The sequence below is a fragment of the Gorilla gorilla genome, chromosome 8 (genome assembly GCF_029281585.2).
Source record: "Gorilla gorilla gorilla isolate KB3781 chromosome 8, NHGRI_mGorGor1-v2.1_pri, whole genome shotgun sequence".
Taxonomy (NCBI): domain Eukaryota; kingdom Metazoa; phylum Chordata; class Mammalia; order Primates; family Hominidae; genus Gorilla; species Gorilla gorilla.
In genome coordinates, this window is record NC_073232.2 from 25,258,719 (window position 1) to 25,275,314 (window position 16,596).

Consider the following 16,596-nt stretch of genomic DNA (forward strand, 5'->3'; position numbering starts at 1 on the left):
GGCCTCACAGCAAAGCCTTTGGGGTGGTGGACATGAGCCAGGGGCAGATGACAGATGTGGCAGTGACTCAGAGGAGTCTTCAAAACCCATGAAGGCTAAGGGGAAACCAAGTCATTAGGGCGGATCCTCCAGGGTCCAGAGACACTAAAAAAGCATAGACTACGAATGAGTTTATCCACCATAGATGTCAACAATAGCTATCAATAGGCTCCCTAGGATCAGAACTGGCTGAGGCAAGCTTCAGTTGAGCTCCGTTCGCATCGGTCACCACATGCTCCCCTCCCAACTCCAGAAAGCCTGTGGCCCTTCCCATACTTTGGCTGCCATCTTGGAAAGGAGGGCGACAAGGTAGAGAAATCTGAAACACAGAGCAGTTGTCCAAAGAATCGAGTTAAGGCCCCCAAAACAGATAAAATTATCTTGTCTTGCTTTGATTCAGATTAAACTAAGACTTCTTTTCCTCTTTACTCAAGATGTAGACACTTGATGAGAAACTGGTCTGGAAAAATCTAGGAGCTATATTGTCTTTGGACATCCATATTAGAGGATGAGTAAATTTGTAATCCCATTAAGTATTTTTTGAGCTTTCCAACAGTTTTAATTATTATTGGGAAATAAATCAGAGAAGTCTCTAAAGCAACAAAGAATTATTGAGGTTTCGTTTGTTTGGGGATTTTAAGGTCTAGTACTGTGGTATTTTTTGATAAAGCATCAGCTGTAATAGCTTTGTAGTGCAGTTATCAAATTAAATAAAAAGGGATGTAAGTAGTCATAAAAATTGCTCATTAAAGCTGATCGCCTTTTTTTAAATGCCACCAAAGCTTTGGAGGGTGGAGAATAACCCAGTTGAAAAACTACAAGCAATGCTGTCCACATCCCGAATAGACTGGTCAAAAAGCCTTCATCCCGTCAGTCACTGACATCAACCTCATCCAAATCAGACTCCTAAAAACCCGGCCTAACTTATGTGTCATGCAAAGGATGGCTCTTGGAAAAATGGAAAGGTATGTCGTAATTTAGAACCCGGTCATTTGAAAACTTGATTATAAGGTAAAATATGCAGAAGCTTTAGGAAAGGTATAAAAATATCATGCAAATAGGGTACTGGGTTGGGGAAGAGCTGGGATCAAATAAAATTTTCTCATAAAGTGTGCTGCTATATTTTCATGAACTGAGAGGCATGGAGATTGTGACAGTGAAGGCACAGGGCCTAAAGCCACACAGCTGGTCTAGAATCCAGCTTTCCCTCTTCCTGACCTTCAGAAAGTTACTCAACCTCTTAGTGAATGTCCGGATTTTCTCGTTTGTAAATAGGAACAATACTAGTACTGACTTCACTGGTTGCTGTAAGAATCAAGGGTTAAGATGTATCAAGTGCTCAGAAGACTGCCTAGCATGTACTTACGTAAGTTTCAGCTGTCATTATCGTTCTTTTATTAATAATATTTTTAGACTGGGCGCAGTAGCTCACACCTATAATTCCAGCACTTTGGGAGGCCGAGGCGGGTGGATTGCTTGAGCTCGGGAGTTCGAGACCAGCCTGGGCAACATGGCAAAATTCTGTCTCTACGAAAAATACAAAAAATTAGCTGGGTGTTATGGCACCTGTCTGTGGTCCCAGCTACTTGGGAGGATGAGGAGGGAGGACTGCTTGAGCCCAAGAGACAGAGGTTGCAGTGAGATGAGATCACACCACTGCACTCCAGCCTGGGTGACAGAGTGAGACCCCAGCTCAGAAAATAAAATAAAATAAAGAAGAAAAAGAAGGTGTAGTTGCAACAGTGAAATACTGTATCTGAAATATGGGTCACAATTTTTTAAAAATATATAAATAAAAAATAGTATTTTACAATGACACCACAACTAATATGTCTGAGTCACAGGTGCCTGCCCTCACGGTGTTCTCAATCTAATAACTGGCATGAATTAGACGGTACATCCTTGGATGTTTTCCAGCTACCAGATCGATAGGTTGTAACATGAATATGAATTGTGTTTTCAATCTAAATTGCAACACGTGTTGAGAAAATTGAAAAAACTAGGTTGCCTTCATGCTGTCTTCTGAGAAGACCCAAGTTTTGGGCAGTGATTTCCCTAAGGGAAGAGGCGAAAGGAATTAGAGAAAGAGGAGAGAAAGAGAAGATGGGAACACTTAGTATGTCTTTTCAAAGATCAATCTCTTTTCAAAGGTTGGCAGTAGGCAAGTAAGATGTTGGGCAGACAAGCTTGCAAATGGCAAGCTCCGTAGCTGTCTAAAGTGCTTGGAAAATTGAGACTCTCAAGCAGGTTAAGAATTATCCTTTTTTAGAACACGTGGAAAAAGTGGGAAAAAAATACTTTTCCTTTTGCTCTTGTTATCAACACAATTAGCAAACCATTTAGAACTTTAGCAAACCATTTAGAGCTTAAGAGAAACAAGAAAAAGTTCAAACTGGCCCATCTTTATATTACAACAAACCCTTGAGGTCACATTTATTTATACTTGACCCAACAGCTATGGTTCCTGAAATACATCTTCTGAGAGCTATAATGTGACATTCTTCCAGAATGATCAAGTAACAATGGTCTTCTCCTGATTCACTTAAGGAAAAAGATGTAACAAATCTGTGCATAGAATTCTCTCATTTAAGTTCCTCTTCCATACATTTTCTTTACTGTTTGGTGCTTATGACTGTTCACCTGATAACAAATGGCAATGCAATTAAATCATTCAATAAGTGAGTGAAAGTTAATGAAAAACCTGAAAACTGACCGGGCTCAGCTTGTTTATTTTCGTGGACATGTGGGCTATGATTTTACAGAGCACATATGTTATATTGTTCTATTTCTGTGTCCCACTTGTCCACTTGGCATAACCGCACATGCTGGTATTTCATAGGGTTGCACATCCCATAACGTTCAGGAGCTCAGACATATGAACAAGTCTGAAGCTACGATAGTATATGCTCTTGATGCTTTAATACAATCTGAGAGCCTATGTTTCCATGCCCAAGGGCTCTCCTGCCAACTTTGCAGCCTATTTGAGAAGCTGCAGGATGATAAGCAACCATTAGCATCAGCTGTGCTATTTGTGATCCAAAGAGACTCATCCACCGGGAACAGGACCGAGAACATTGTATCCCAGAACACTGCATCCTTGGTCTTGAAATGAACAGCAGCTTGATTTGATTGCAAAGCACAGTGGAAGAATTTGGAAAAGCATATTGTAGCTTGAATTCCATGGGGTCTGTCCACCTTCCTAAAACCCTTTTAATTATTAGGAAGGCATTACCAAAGTTGGAATGATCTGCAGTATATGGCACGTCAAACAAGAAAGCTTAGCTTCCACATCTACGTGGTAACCTTGGGGAAATTATTAAACCACGCTCATTGAAATGCAAGGGGAAGCTGATAATGATGCCTGTCCCACACATACTGTACAGGGATTTGGAGGAGGAGAAGGAAATAATTTCTGTACTAAAAATCTCCAGCCTCAACAGCTTGGGACAACAAAACAAGATTATACTTGCTAATTTCCAGAAATTTGCCTGCCTCAAAGAGGCCCCCAGTTTCTAGGGCATTTCCCAGGAACCTTCCTCTAAAACTGCATGCTATTGATAACACGAAAGCAGAACCAAGACCAAGTTCAGGCTTTGCCAAGGCTTTATGATATTCAGAATAACTTAAGAGTGAGAACCAGCTACTCAAAGAGCCTGTAAACCTAAACTGACTTTGGGTGTCGTCTCTCACTTTTTGATTCCAACCGCTCCTGATTTTCTGTCTTCTTCTTAACTAAGACTTACTGAGTGCTGTTAAGTTTTCAATGGATAAGCTATGTCTCAACTTTTCAATACCTTGTTGCGGTGGCTCCGCCTGCAGTCCCAGCACTTTGGGAGGCTGAGGCAGGAGGATTGTTTAAAGCCAGGAGTTTAAGACCAGCCTAGGCAATATAGTGAGACCCTGCCTGTACAAAAAAATTTAAAAAAATTAACCAGGCTTAGTGGTGTGCTCCTGTAGCCCAGCTACTTAGGAGGCTAAGGTGGGAGGATCACTTGAGCCTGAGAGGTCGAGGCTGCAGTGAGAAATGATGGTGCCACTGCACTCCAGCCAGGATGACAGAGTGACACTCAGCCAAAAAAAAAAAGTATGCACCAGGAAGACAAAATATAATGCCTTATTCACTAACGCATGTTGAAGTATGTGTACATATATACACAGAATTGTAGGCCTGTACCTATTTCTAAGCCAGATCCTATACACGATGTGGTTTCAACATTCCAGAAACCTAGAAGTCCACAATCCTGCTCAGCCTTGTCTTCAGTTTCTGATCTTGAACAGTCTTTCACAGACCACAGCCATGAGAAGGTCAACTAGAGCATCTAAAGAAGCGAAAGTTATGAGTCTCAAGTCTATGGCTAATTTACTTCAAAGCCTGATCTTCAGAGAAAGATATGAGAATAAGGAAAGATTTCTAATGTGTTATTCTATTGTGTTTTATCATTTTGCACCTTTTTTTCTTGTTTCTCATCTGTCTTACTCACTTTGGTCTATAAGCTGTGTGAGAACAGAAAATATAACTATTTTAAGTCACGCGTGGCAGATCACACCTGTAATGCCAGCACTTTGGGAGGCCAAGGCGGGCGGATCACTTGAGGTCAGGAGTTCAAGACCAGCCTGGCCAACATGGCAAAACCTCATCTCAAACTCTAAAACTACAAAAATTACCCGGGCATCGTGGCACACACCTGTAATCCCAGCTACTCAGGGGCTGAGGCCGAATTGCTTGAACCTGGGAGACAGAGGTTGCAGCGAGTTGAGATCATGCCACTGCACTCCAGCCTACATGACAAAGTGAGACTCTGTCTCAATTTAAAAAAAAAAAAAAAGAAAAAAAGAAAAAATATAACTATTTTGTTCATTAATGTGTACCCAGAAATTAGGTCTAGCCCATAGTGGGCAGTCAGACAATCTTACTAAAATGACTGACTGGTCTAGGGAAGAAGGGAATAGAAAGAAAAATTAGTCCACTGATACAGTTTGGCTGTGTCCCCAGCCAAATCTCACCTTGAATTGTAGTTCCCATAATCCCCACATGTTGTGGGAGGGACCTGCTAGGAGGTAATTTAATCATGGGGTGATTATCCTAATGGTGTTCTCGTGATAGTGAGTTCTCATGGGATCTGATGGTTTTATAAGGGGCTTTTCCCCCTTTTGCTCAGCACTTCTCCTGCTGCCACCATGTCCAGAAGGGCATGTTTGCTTCCCCTTCTGCTATGATTTTAAGTTTACTGAGGCCTCCTAAGCTATGCTGAACTGTGCATCAATTAAACCTCTTTCCTTCATAAATTACCAAGTCTCAAGTATGTCTTTATTAGCAGCGTGAGAACAGACTAACACATCCACCCATGGAATAAGAGGGAGATGAGTAAACTAGCTAGGAGGTTAGCGAGCACAAATGCAGGAAACCATTCTGCGGCATGTCCACTTGAGTAGCAAGATAATGCTGGGAGGGTGGAAGAAGGAGAACTTGGGCCTGGGAAACCATTGATGGCTGAGCACAGTGGCTCACATCTGCAATCCCAGCACTATGGGAGGCTGAGGCAGGAGTATGGATTGAGGCCAGGAGTTTGAGACCAGCCTGGGCAACATATAGTGAGACCCACGACTCTACAAAAAAATTTAAAAATTAGTCAGGCATGGTGACATGCACCTGTAGTCACAGCTACTCAGGGGACTGAGGCAGGAGGACCCCTTAAGCCCAGGAGTTTGAGGCTGTAGTGAACTAGAATCACGCCACTACCCTCAAGCCTGGGGTGAGGCTCTGTCTCAAAAATGCTTGTTTTTTGTTTTTTTTTTTTTTAATTTTTAAAAAGAGAGAAAATTAGGGCATTTTCTAGGTAAATAGTAAGGAGATAAGCTTAGTGACTTTTCTGCCCTCACAAAGCCAGTTAGCAGGCAACGTAGAGAAGAAAGCAGACCATCTAAGTCCTGGTTAACTACCTTTTTTCTCAGAAGCAGGGGCTGCTAAGGGAGAGATGTGAAGGTCAAGGCAGCTCTGAGCTCCTGACAGCCGCCCTTCCAGCCTTCTCCTGCCTTCCATAGAGAGATGCTATGGGCTCTTGGTTCAGAGACTCAAATTCAAGGAAAAGAGGCGGCAACATTTGCAGTGTTGATCCTTGAGTTGAACAAAGGTGAGAGATAAGGGAAGAGGGTCACAGAGGCTGGGTGAGAAGTAATGTGGAGAGGGTGTGATGCTGGCGAGTTGGAAGGGACAGTGGTTGGGGAAGGTTCTGGGCTTCAGGAAAGAGCAACTGTGCCGCGTTGCCAGTGTAGCAGCTGGAGAGTGTGGGAGGACTTTAGGGAGACCACAGAGGGGGAGTTGTAGGAACCAAATCAGCACTGGGAAGCTGTTGCCTGCTATGCAGCAAGGCCATGAGGCCCTGGGCCCTCCAGCCAGTCCCAGATCATGAGTTTGCGGCCTTGTTAGGCCCTGGCCGCGATGCCTCATGATCCTGCTGATGTTTCTGCCTTCTCTCCAGCCAGCAGCCAGCCCTTCTCAGGGGCTTCTCACTCCACTCCATCAGAAGCACACCTCAAGCACCCATTTGCATGATCTCCTTTTTAATTCCCAAAGTTCAAAATCTCCACCTCCGTATCTTGTGCCACTCTAGCAGTTGCTGCTTACCCTAAAGCCAGCAAGTTGCAATGACAAGAACAGAATTCCTGTTATGCTTTAAAAAAACTTAAATAAAGTCTATACAATATAAGGGTGAGAGAAGGTGGCATTTCCACAGACTCAGATAATAGGTGCCCTATGACAGAATGATCCTCTAATCTATCCTGGAAGCTACAAATTCTACTTGTAAAGTGATTTGTAACCACCTTTGCCCACCTGAAGGTGATAGTCCAGAAATGCAGCTGAATTTTGTGGTAATCCTGAGGTCACAAATAAGCTGTTTTTGTGCATGCGACTGTATCCTTTGGTGTTTGCTCTATTTTGTAAACTGTGTCAGTATGATCGCTTGTAGCATCTTGGAATTATCTGGAAATATTTTTCAGAGCAACCTCAGAATGCTTTTCACAAATGTCATTCCCTTATTCTTTGAGGACTTTCATTGAGAAGACTCTTAGGGGCTGGCATAAGTAGAAGCAACACAAATATTCACCAATTAATTAATGAACAAATAAAATGTGGTATAACAATACAATGGAATACTGTTTGACAATAAGAAGGAATTAAGTACTAACACATGCAACACCATGGATAAACCTTGAAAACATTATGCTAAGTGAAAGAAGCCAGTCACAAGGATCACATATTAGCTCATTTGTGTGAAATATTCACAGTAGGTAAATCCATAGAGACAGAGAGTAGGCTGATGGCTGCTTGGGGCTGACAGTCTCAACAGTGATGAGGAGAGACTGCTAATGGGTATGGATGGTGGAAAATGTACTAAAATTGATTGCAGTCATATTTGCAAAATTCTGGATAGGCTAAAGACCATTATATTTTATACTTTAAACAGGTCGATTTTATGATAGGTAAATTATATTTTAATAAAACTGTTATAGAAGAAAGAATAGTGGAATCATCAAGTAAGTTAAAGTTTGCTTCAAAGACTAGGAAGTTAAACATTAAAAACTGCCCAATGAATTTGATGCACAGATCTCAGTGATGACCTCACTGAGAGCTATTTTGATTGATAAACTGGCGAGGATGTAGAAGCCACTTTGGAGTAGAATAAGTAGTTAGTGGGAGGTTTCAAAAAAAAAAAAGGGTGGAGAAAGCAACAAATCAGGAAACGTTTTCATTCAAGAAATTTGGCTGTGAAAAAGAAAAAGAATATTAGCTGGATAAGATAAGAGGTCAATGAGAACAAAAGAAGAGGCCTAGAGCAAGTTTAATAAATGCGACTGGGCATGGTGGCTCACACCTGGAATTCCAGCACCTGGGGAGGCCAAGACAAGTAGACTGCTTGAGCCCAGGAGTTCAAGACCAACCTAAGCAACATGGTGAGTAAAACAATAAAATATATATATAAATAATGAATGCTGCAGACTGAGGGACCAAGTTGATCAGAGAAATGTAACAGAATTATTAAGCAATGTGAGAGACATGTTTTAAGAAGCATGAATTTTAATGACATTTAATTTGCCATTTGTTGCAACCTTCTCCAGCATGGCTTAGCTGCCCATATACAGGTGAGAGTACAGAGGGCGTAAGAGTCTTACAAGATAAATGGCATAAGTCAGTCATGGAATTTATTTACAAGATTGTTATGAGAAGAGGTGAAGTAAGAAAAACTGCTAGACTGTGAGAGAATAAAGTTCTCAGTGGATTCTGAGATAAATGTTCTCTCACTCCACAGCATTTATCATTTATTTACTTTTAATTCTTTTTTTTTTTAAAAGAAGATGTGGTCTCGACATTTTGCCCAGGCTGGTCTCAAACTCTTGAGCTCAGGCAATCTGCTTGCCTTAGCTTCCCAAAGTGCTGGGATTCCAGGTGTGAGCCTGACTGGGAGACAATGAAGCTCTCAGTGGATTCACGTGGATGAGATTAAAGAACAGTCATTGCAGGAGTAGTTGAACAAGTAGGCTGGAAGACGAGGAGCCTGAGATGCGAAGTAGAATGCTTGAAATTAATGACTGTAGAGGTGGAGCAGTTTCAGATGATAGAGAGCACATATCACTGAGTTGGGGTGGGTGAAAAGAAGAGGAATCCATTGGAAATTTAAATTATTAGCAGTAGGAAGTTGGAATGTTGGAAGGGCCATTCACATGTTGGATTCACTCAGGATAGCTATGGTGTTTGGATGGAAAAGAATGACTGCAAATCAATGGGCAGAGTCTCAGATGACTGATAGAGAGTAGGGGCTGGTGCATGACAGTGACCGAGGAAGAGAGGGTGGTGGAGTAAACCATCATGAGTTCCAAAGTGGCAGGACTTTTTTTTTGTTTCCTTTCTTACTAAACAGAGTGGTCAGGAGAAGAAACCAACAAGAAATGTAACCTACCTCCAGAACTCAGGAACTCAGGTACCCTTAAGGATATCAGAAACAATGAAATATGGATTGGCAGAAGCATCTTCACTGCCATCTTCAGATGTAATTAATGCAGCTGTTGAATTTGGTTGACTATCCACCTATAATTACCACATTGCCCATTACAGATTTTTGCTGCCTTTTCTTGCCTCCTTTTCATTTTTACATCCACTTATTCCCTACAGAAATGACAGATAATCAGCATTTTTGTTTTCTTGTTATGTTGTCCTGATAGTACAGCTACAGATGGATTTGATGTGCTGAATAATGGTCTACTAGGCCTAAGAATGAAAGTCTAGACCCTTAGTCAAAAATAACTTGGATCTATGTGGTACCAAGAAAAGAGGAATTATAAGAAAAAGAATATTAGTTTAATGCTCTGTAAATTTTTTTCTTAACCTATTCTGTCCAGTATTTACTACTTGGCTGCATTCCTAAAACATAAATTTCACAGGGGCAGGAGTCTTTGTCCATTTTGCTCATTAATGTGTTAGGAATACTAAAAAGAGTGTCTAGCGGGGTAGTCACATAATAAATACCTGTTGCATGAACAAATGGGCTCTTATCGGCAGCATTTTGTTGAGTTCCTAACATTAGCGGTACACTGGCACTGTCCTGAGTGAAATTAAAGACAGAATTTTCACAAATAGAAGCATGTTAGAAGAATCACCTAACAATAAGACAATCCACACTCTATGAAAGCAGAACACAACCCACCAGAGGGAATGAGAAAAAGGAAGGGGTGGAACCCAGCCCAGGAATCTTTTGCCAAGGGGAGGAAAAAATAAATAAATAAATAAAGGCCAGAGAAGAAAATGCAGCAGGTGCGCACAGGTTTGACACCTGGTCGACCACAGTATCTCCCAAAGTGCCACATTCCAATAGGCTTTTGGAGAACCATGGTCAAATACATCTGTGAAATGATCACCTAACCAAAGTTTAAAACGTCCCTTTTTACTACACCACTTTTTGACCCTTTGCCAAAGGGTTTTGTAACTTTCCAACAGGGGTCTTTGATGACAGAATTATATGTATATATGTATGTGTGTGTAGAATTTTCTTTTTTTTTTTCCAGATGGAGTCTTGCTCCGTCACCCAGGTTGGAGTGCACTGGCACAATCTCGGCTCACTGCAACCTCCGCCTCCTGGGTTCAAGCGATTCTTTTGCCTCAGTCTCTTGAGTAGCTGGGGTTACAGGCATGCACCATCATGCCCAGCTAATTTTTTTTTTTTTTTAAGCAAAGACTAGGTTTCACCATGTTGGCCAGGCTGGTCTTGAACTCCTGACCTCAAGTGATCCACCCACCTCAGCCTCCCAAAGTGCTGGGATTACAGGCATGAGGCACCGCACCCGGCCAATGTGTGTAGAATTTCAACAGACATGTCTAACATGGAACATATTATGGAAAAATGTTAATCCAAACACAACATTGTAAGAGGGTGCTGAGGCTAGACCTCAGCTGCACTGAACGGCTGGCAGCTCTGAAGCTGGAATATGTCTCTGGGTCACTTTCTTCTGGGTCATCTTAACTGACAAGTGCTTGGAAAATGCTTAAGTGTCTACTCCCATTGATCTCAGAGCAGAAGAATGACACAAGCTTCAAGCAGGTTTGTCAAGGATTGCAATTATTATGGGCAGGTGCTTCTCTGCAAATATCATATTCATGAATGTTATGGGATTCTTTCAGGAGAGCCTAGCTACAGGGAGTTGCAAGGATGTGGGAATTCAAAGAAAGAAGACATGATATAGAGAACTCTGGAGGAGATAAGCAGACCTTAGCAAAATGGCCACGGGTTAGGGTTATGAAGAAAAAATAACTGACAATAAGCCTAAGCAATGGGAGAGGTCAAGGAATTTTAAGATCAGGAAATTTTAATTCTAAGAGCAGATATCAAGTTTTAAACTTTACTCTCCTTTGTGGTAATTTCTGGAAGTGAGTATCTCTTCTTAGTTAAGTTTGTGAAAGATGACAGCTTTGAGATACCCATGGCTGATAATCTTGGAAAGAAAGCCAACTGATTGACAAAGAACCTGGTTCCCCCCAACCATCATACTTGTAACACTAACTTGCCTGTGTCATTGAGGTGATGTAATGAGGGGAAATCTAAGGGTACTCTGAATCACCCCCAAAACCACAGGCGGATTTTCTCTAGGAACTTCTCTTGCACTGTTAGCTAGATTCCTCTGTAAGGATTAAGTGAGTATAAACACCTACATGGCACTAAAGCATAAATAATCTGTCAACAATTTAGGCAAACAATGAGATAAAGTGCATGGCACTTTGGGCAGAACTACTGAGGATTAAAAGAGAATGTACCTGAATAAAATTTACACCAATACCAGCTAATGCAACAGGTTGCAAAAATTTGTTAAATTTCTCATCCCAGCCACAAAGAAATAACTAAAAATAAAAGGAAATTCAAAAGAAAAGATGGTATTAAACTTCAGAGAACAAAATGATTTCTTATCACTTGTAGATGACCTTTCTAAAATTTTTTATTTTTATTTTTGTAGAGAAAGGATCTTGCTGTGTTGCCCAACCTGGTCTCAACCCCCTGGCTTCAAGTGATCCTTCTGCTTCACCTTCCTGAGTCACTAGGGTTAGGAGCATAAGCCACTGCACCTGTCTCATGTAACCTCTCTTAGTGCAGAGATTTTCTTTGTTGGTTGCTATATATACCAGCACCCATATTAATACCTGCCCAGAGTAGGTGATCAATAATTATTAGTTGAATGAATGAAGGTGAAATAATTACTAAGCATCTGCTACATATTAGGAGCTGCATAAATCACAGTGCCTATGGAAAGGTTGCTATTATCCCTGTTTTGCAGATGAGGAAATGTGACTTACAGAAGTAACTTTCCTAAATTCAAAAAACTGGTAGGTGGCAGAGACAAATCCAGAATCCAGGTATGACCTAAATGCTCATGCTCTTTCCACCTCATTCCTGTCAGACCCAATATCTTTTCTATAATAAATATTTTAATGTGTCCTTTACTGTCGTGAAATCAATTCAGAGAACATATCTTTGCATACATAAGTTCAGAAAAATCAATGCAGTGTCCTCACTGTAAAACAAAATATAAAAGGAATGTAACTTAAGACAATGAATACGCAGGTATGATCACAGCAGAAGACAATGAAACAGATCCTTGCCCTCATCCATAGAGTTATCCTGACTGTAGATCTGCAAATGCAGAATGATAGAAGTGATAGGTATTGGATATTCAAATACCTGAGTGCACTGCCATTGACTTGGTAACATTCCAAACAAAACAATATGCAATTTTGTCCACGTATGCGGTAGTTGAACTTCTGAAAAAGTCACTGTATATTAAAATTATGTAAAAATACTGGACGCAGAATACTACTTTAAAAAAAAATGCAGATGAGGTCTCACCATGTTGGCCAAGCTGGTCTTGAATTCCTGGGCTCAAGCGCTCCTTCCACCTTGGCTTCTGAAAGTGCTGGGATTACAGGCACGAGCCACTACGTGCCTGGCCACAGAATACTTCTTTGTTGAACAGAACTAGCTCCTACCCACTGAACACCAGAAGTGCCTGCTAGTCTAGTGAACAAAAAAAACTTCACAGATTTTTAAAATTCCACAGAGGACACAGTGCCACCTTATGCCTCACTGGTCTTCAAGAGCAGTAAGAGGCCAAAGGAAGAGACTTTTTTATTTGTACAAACTTACAAGGTACATGAGAAACTGTGTAATATGTCTATAACGCATAATGACCAAGCCGTGGTATTTAGGGTGTCCAACACCCAAGTACACTACATTTTTGTTAAGCATAGTCATCCCACTCTGCTACTGAACGGTGAATATATTCCTTCTATCTTACTGTATGTTTGTACCATTTAACAAGCTTCTCTTCATCCTCCACCTCCTCCCCACCCACCTTTCTCAGTCTCTCTTTCCACTCTCTACCTAATTCTCTCTATCAAATTCTTTAGCTGCCACATATAATTGAGAACAGGCAATATTTGTCTTTCAGCACCTGGCTGATTTCACTTAAGATAATGACTTCCAACCCCATCTATGTTGCTGCAAATGACATGATTTCATTCTTGTTTTATGGCTGAATATTACTCCATTGTGTATGTATGTGTATATATGTGTGTATTTATGTGTGTATGTATATATATATACACACATATACATACATATATACATACACACATACACATACATACATATATACATACACACATACACATACATACATATATACATACACACACACATACACACACATACATATATATATCGCATTTTATCAATTCATCCATTCATGAACACTTAGGTTGATTCCATATCTTGTCTATTGTTAATAGTACTGCAATAAACATGTGAGGGTGGGTATCCTTTGATACACTGATTTCTTTTCTTTTGCGTAGATAGCCAATAATGGGATTGCTGGATGGGATGGTGATTCTACTTTTAGTTTTTTGAGAAATCTTCAGACTGTTTTTCCTTTGTGGCTGGACTCACTGTATATACGAGTTCCCTTTTCTCTGCAAAAAGTAAACTTTAATTAAAACTGCTCATCTAGGGTTGAGAGATCAGCAAAGACTCCATAGTGAAGGCAAAACGTAAGCTGAAGCTTGTAAACTCGGGATGACGTCTCCAGGCCAGAAAGCTTAGAGCACTTTCAGAAGGACCTCCTCACACACCCAATCCTGCTGACAGAGAACTAGAATACAGTAGAAAGTTTCAGTTACACTTCCCCCACACTGTCCTATTGGTGTGGGGGAAATGTAATTAATGATGTGAATCAACTTTAATGACCTCAGCAGGAACTAGCGAAGCCAGGTACTTACCCCAGAGCTCTATAAGGATTTTAGCAAGTGCATCCCACAAAACTGGGTCGTTTGTGGTGGCGGTGGTGGTTGTTTTAAGCCTCCTTATGAGCCTATTCTGTGATAGGGCTCCTTGGTAACATTTTGAGCACTGGGTGTATTAGGCTACAGATTCAGAAGAAAAATGATGCTAACAGTGTGGTCTGTGGTTTTTCTCTGGGAGCTAGACTGTGTGCCTCTGATATTTCTGGATCACAGTTTTGATTGTCTGATACCTTGGGCGATCTTAATCATGATGCTATGCTTAATAAATGTCTCTGTTTGATTTGAAGTCTCATCTACTCTACTGAACCAACATTGCCCTGAATTTGTGCCTGCTTGTGTTGGTGATGCTGTTCAAGCATCTGTCCAAATTAGTGCACTTAGCTTCATTTCCTTCCTTGGGGGAATCCTGTAATTTTTCTTACTATAGAGTTTATTAAGAGGCCTTAATTGTTTATATTCCCTGTTGTGATTGAGTCCCTTGGAGCTGTTAACAAATGACTCATAATAAGTTTGACTAGATGATCTCTAAACTTCCCTCCCAGTTCCAACATTCTATGATTTTATAAGTGGAACATTAATTTCTCTCATTTGTAGAGAACAAATGTCACAGGCAGATATTGAGAACATAAAGTGGATCTTGGTGAACCATCACATACTTGTACGTGCTGAATACAAGACACAGTGGGAAGGATGTTTAGGGACAAAGAAATTGCTCCAGGGCTTATGGTGATTAGACTTGGGTGGGATTTGAAAAGATGCTACAAAAAGTGGATTTGTCTTTTTAAGTGTTTGGTCCAGGGAAGAACATCATCTACTGGAAAAGAGGCTTAAAAAAGTTCTGTGAGATGAGGCTGAGGGCAGTGGCTCATGCCTGTAATCCCAGCGTTTTGAGAGGCTGAGGTGGGCAGATCACATGAGCCCAGGAGTTTGAGACCAGCCTGGGCAACATGATGAAACCCTATTTCTAAAACAATATAAAAATTAGGCTGGGCGCGGTGGCTCACGCCTATAATCCCAGCACTTTGGGAGGCCGAGGTAGGCAGATCACGAGGTCAAGAGATTGAGACTATCTGGCCAACATGGTGAAACCCCATCTCTACTAAAAATAAAAAAATTAGCTGGGCGTGGTGGTGCATGTCTGTAGTCCCAACTACTTGGGAGGCTGAGGCAGGAGAATCACTTGAGCCCAGGAGGCAGAGGTTGCAGTGAGCCGAGATCACGCCACCGTACTCCAGAGCAAGACTCCATGACAAAAAAAAAAAAAAAAAATTGTATATACATATATATATATATATATATATATATATATATATATATATATATATATATATATATAAGCCAGGTATGCTGGTGCACGCCTGTAGTTCCAGCTACTCAAGAGGCTGAAGCGGGAGGATCGCTTGAGTCTGGGAGGCGGAGGTTGCAGTGAGCTGAGATCATGCCACTGCACTCCAGCCTAGGTGACAGAGCAAAACCTCATTTCAAAAAAATAAAATTAAAAAAAAGGCGGGATGATACAGAAAAGGAAAAGAAAGTATAAGTAGTAGACACTGACAATTACATTCTACAGTTAAGATTTCTGGGGAGTCTAGGTAATTTTAACCTTTGGAGAAAAAAACAAGAACCTGAGATTGTTTCCAAGGCCCTCACAGTAAGCTGGCTGCCAGTAAGTCCATCATAGACCCTAATACCGCCATCTTGGGTCTGAAGAAGATGATCTATGAAAGAGGGCTCATGTTTGAAGCAATGCACCGTAGTTTCACAATATTGCCATTTTCTATTTTTATGAAACATATATTCTGACTTGTTACTTTAAGTTTTGTTATGGAAATATAAAACTCTGTGTACCTTTTTGTCTCATAAAAATATATATCACCATTGTCACAGGTCTACCCTCATTTCTCTTTTTTTTTTTTTTTTTAGCAAATTCTCCCAGATCGTGATACCTCATTTCTGAGGCCTTCATCTTTACCAAATCTTTCAATCCAAAGCAAACGAATACTGAAAATTCATGTATCCAAAGCAAATGAATACTGAACATTCACGTTGAGATGATCTTTAAATGTAATTAAATAGAGATAATGTGACTAAAATTAGAATCCTCTTCTCTAGCTCATCTTTACTAATCTGTACTGGATTTCTCTATCTTCTTCATTTCTGGCTTCATTTCCAGTTTCTTCTTTCCTATATTCATCTTCAGTCCTGTCTGTTTCTATTTCATTTCTCTAAATGAACATTGGTCCATTCTGTTTCATGCTTTTTCATTCACCTCAGAAAATCTCCTTTTCCATTCCCAGATGACTTCCATACATGTTCAGTTCAAGGAGGTTTGTATTGTTGCCTGTCTCACTGCTGTTCCATTCAGGACTGGCCACGTCTCTTCTGTGTTCTTTTGTGCCACACAACTTTACTCAGGGAGTTGTTTTTTATACTTCAATTTATTCTATTGTTTTCTTTTCAGTAACCCCTCTCTCTCATCCTTTTCCCTCACAGATACACAGACACACACATCACAACCACCGCCACTACCATGCTCCTCATTGCCAGTCCCTTTGTCTCTCAATTCCATTCATTATCCTAAAATAGAATATGTAAATCCCTCATTCTTACTCCAATTTAACTTCTATCTCTCCTCCTGCCTCCTAATTCAACCCCATAACTCTTATACATCCATCTATTCTCCTCCTTTTCTTCTGTCAGGAGATCATTTCAGTAATGTT

At 40.7% G+C, this 16,596-nt stretch overlaps 1 long non-coding RNA gene across 2 annotated transcripts; it reads left to right on the forward strand.

Moving 5' to 3' along the window:
- Positions 1–311: 311 nt before the first annotated feature.
- Positions 312–15,969, forward strand: LOC129524944 (uncharacterized). Of its 2 annotated transcripts, XR_008668933.2 has the most exons (4): positions 312–1,004; positions 5,992–6,170; positions 8,958–9,017; positions 15,800–15,969. It is a non-coding gene; the product is annotated as an uncharacterized lncRNA (long non-coding RNA). The 2 variants fall into 2 exon arrangements; XR_010135101.1 differs by lacking the exon at positions 15,800–15,969 and having other exon boundaries at positions 8,958–9,576.
- The last annotated feature ends 627 nt before the right edge of the window (positions 15,970–16,596 follow it).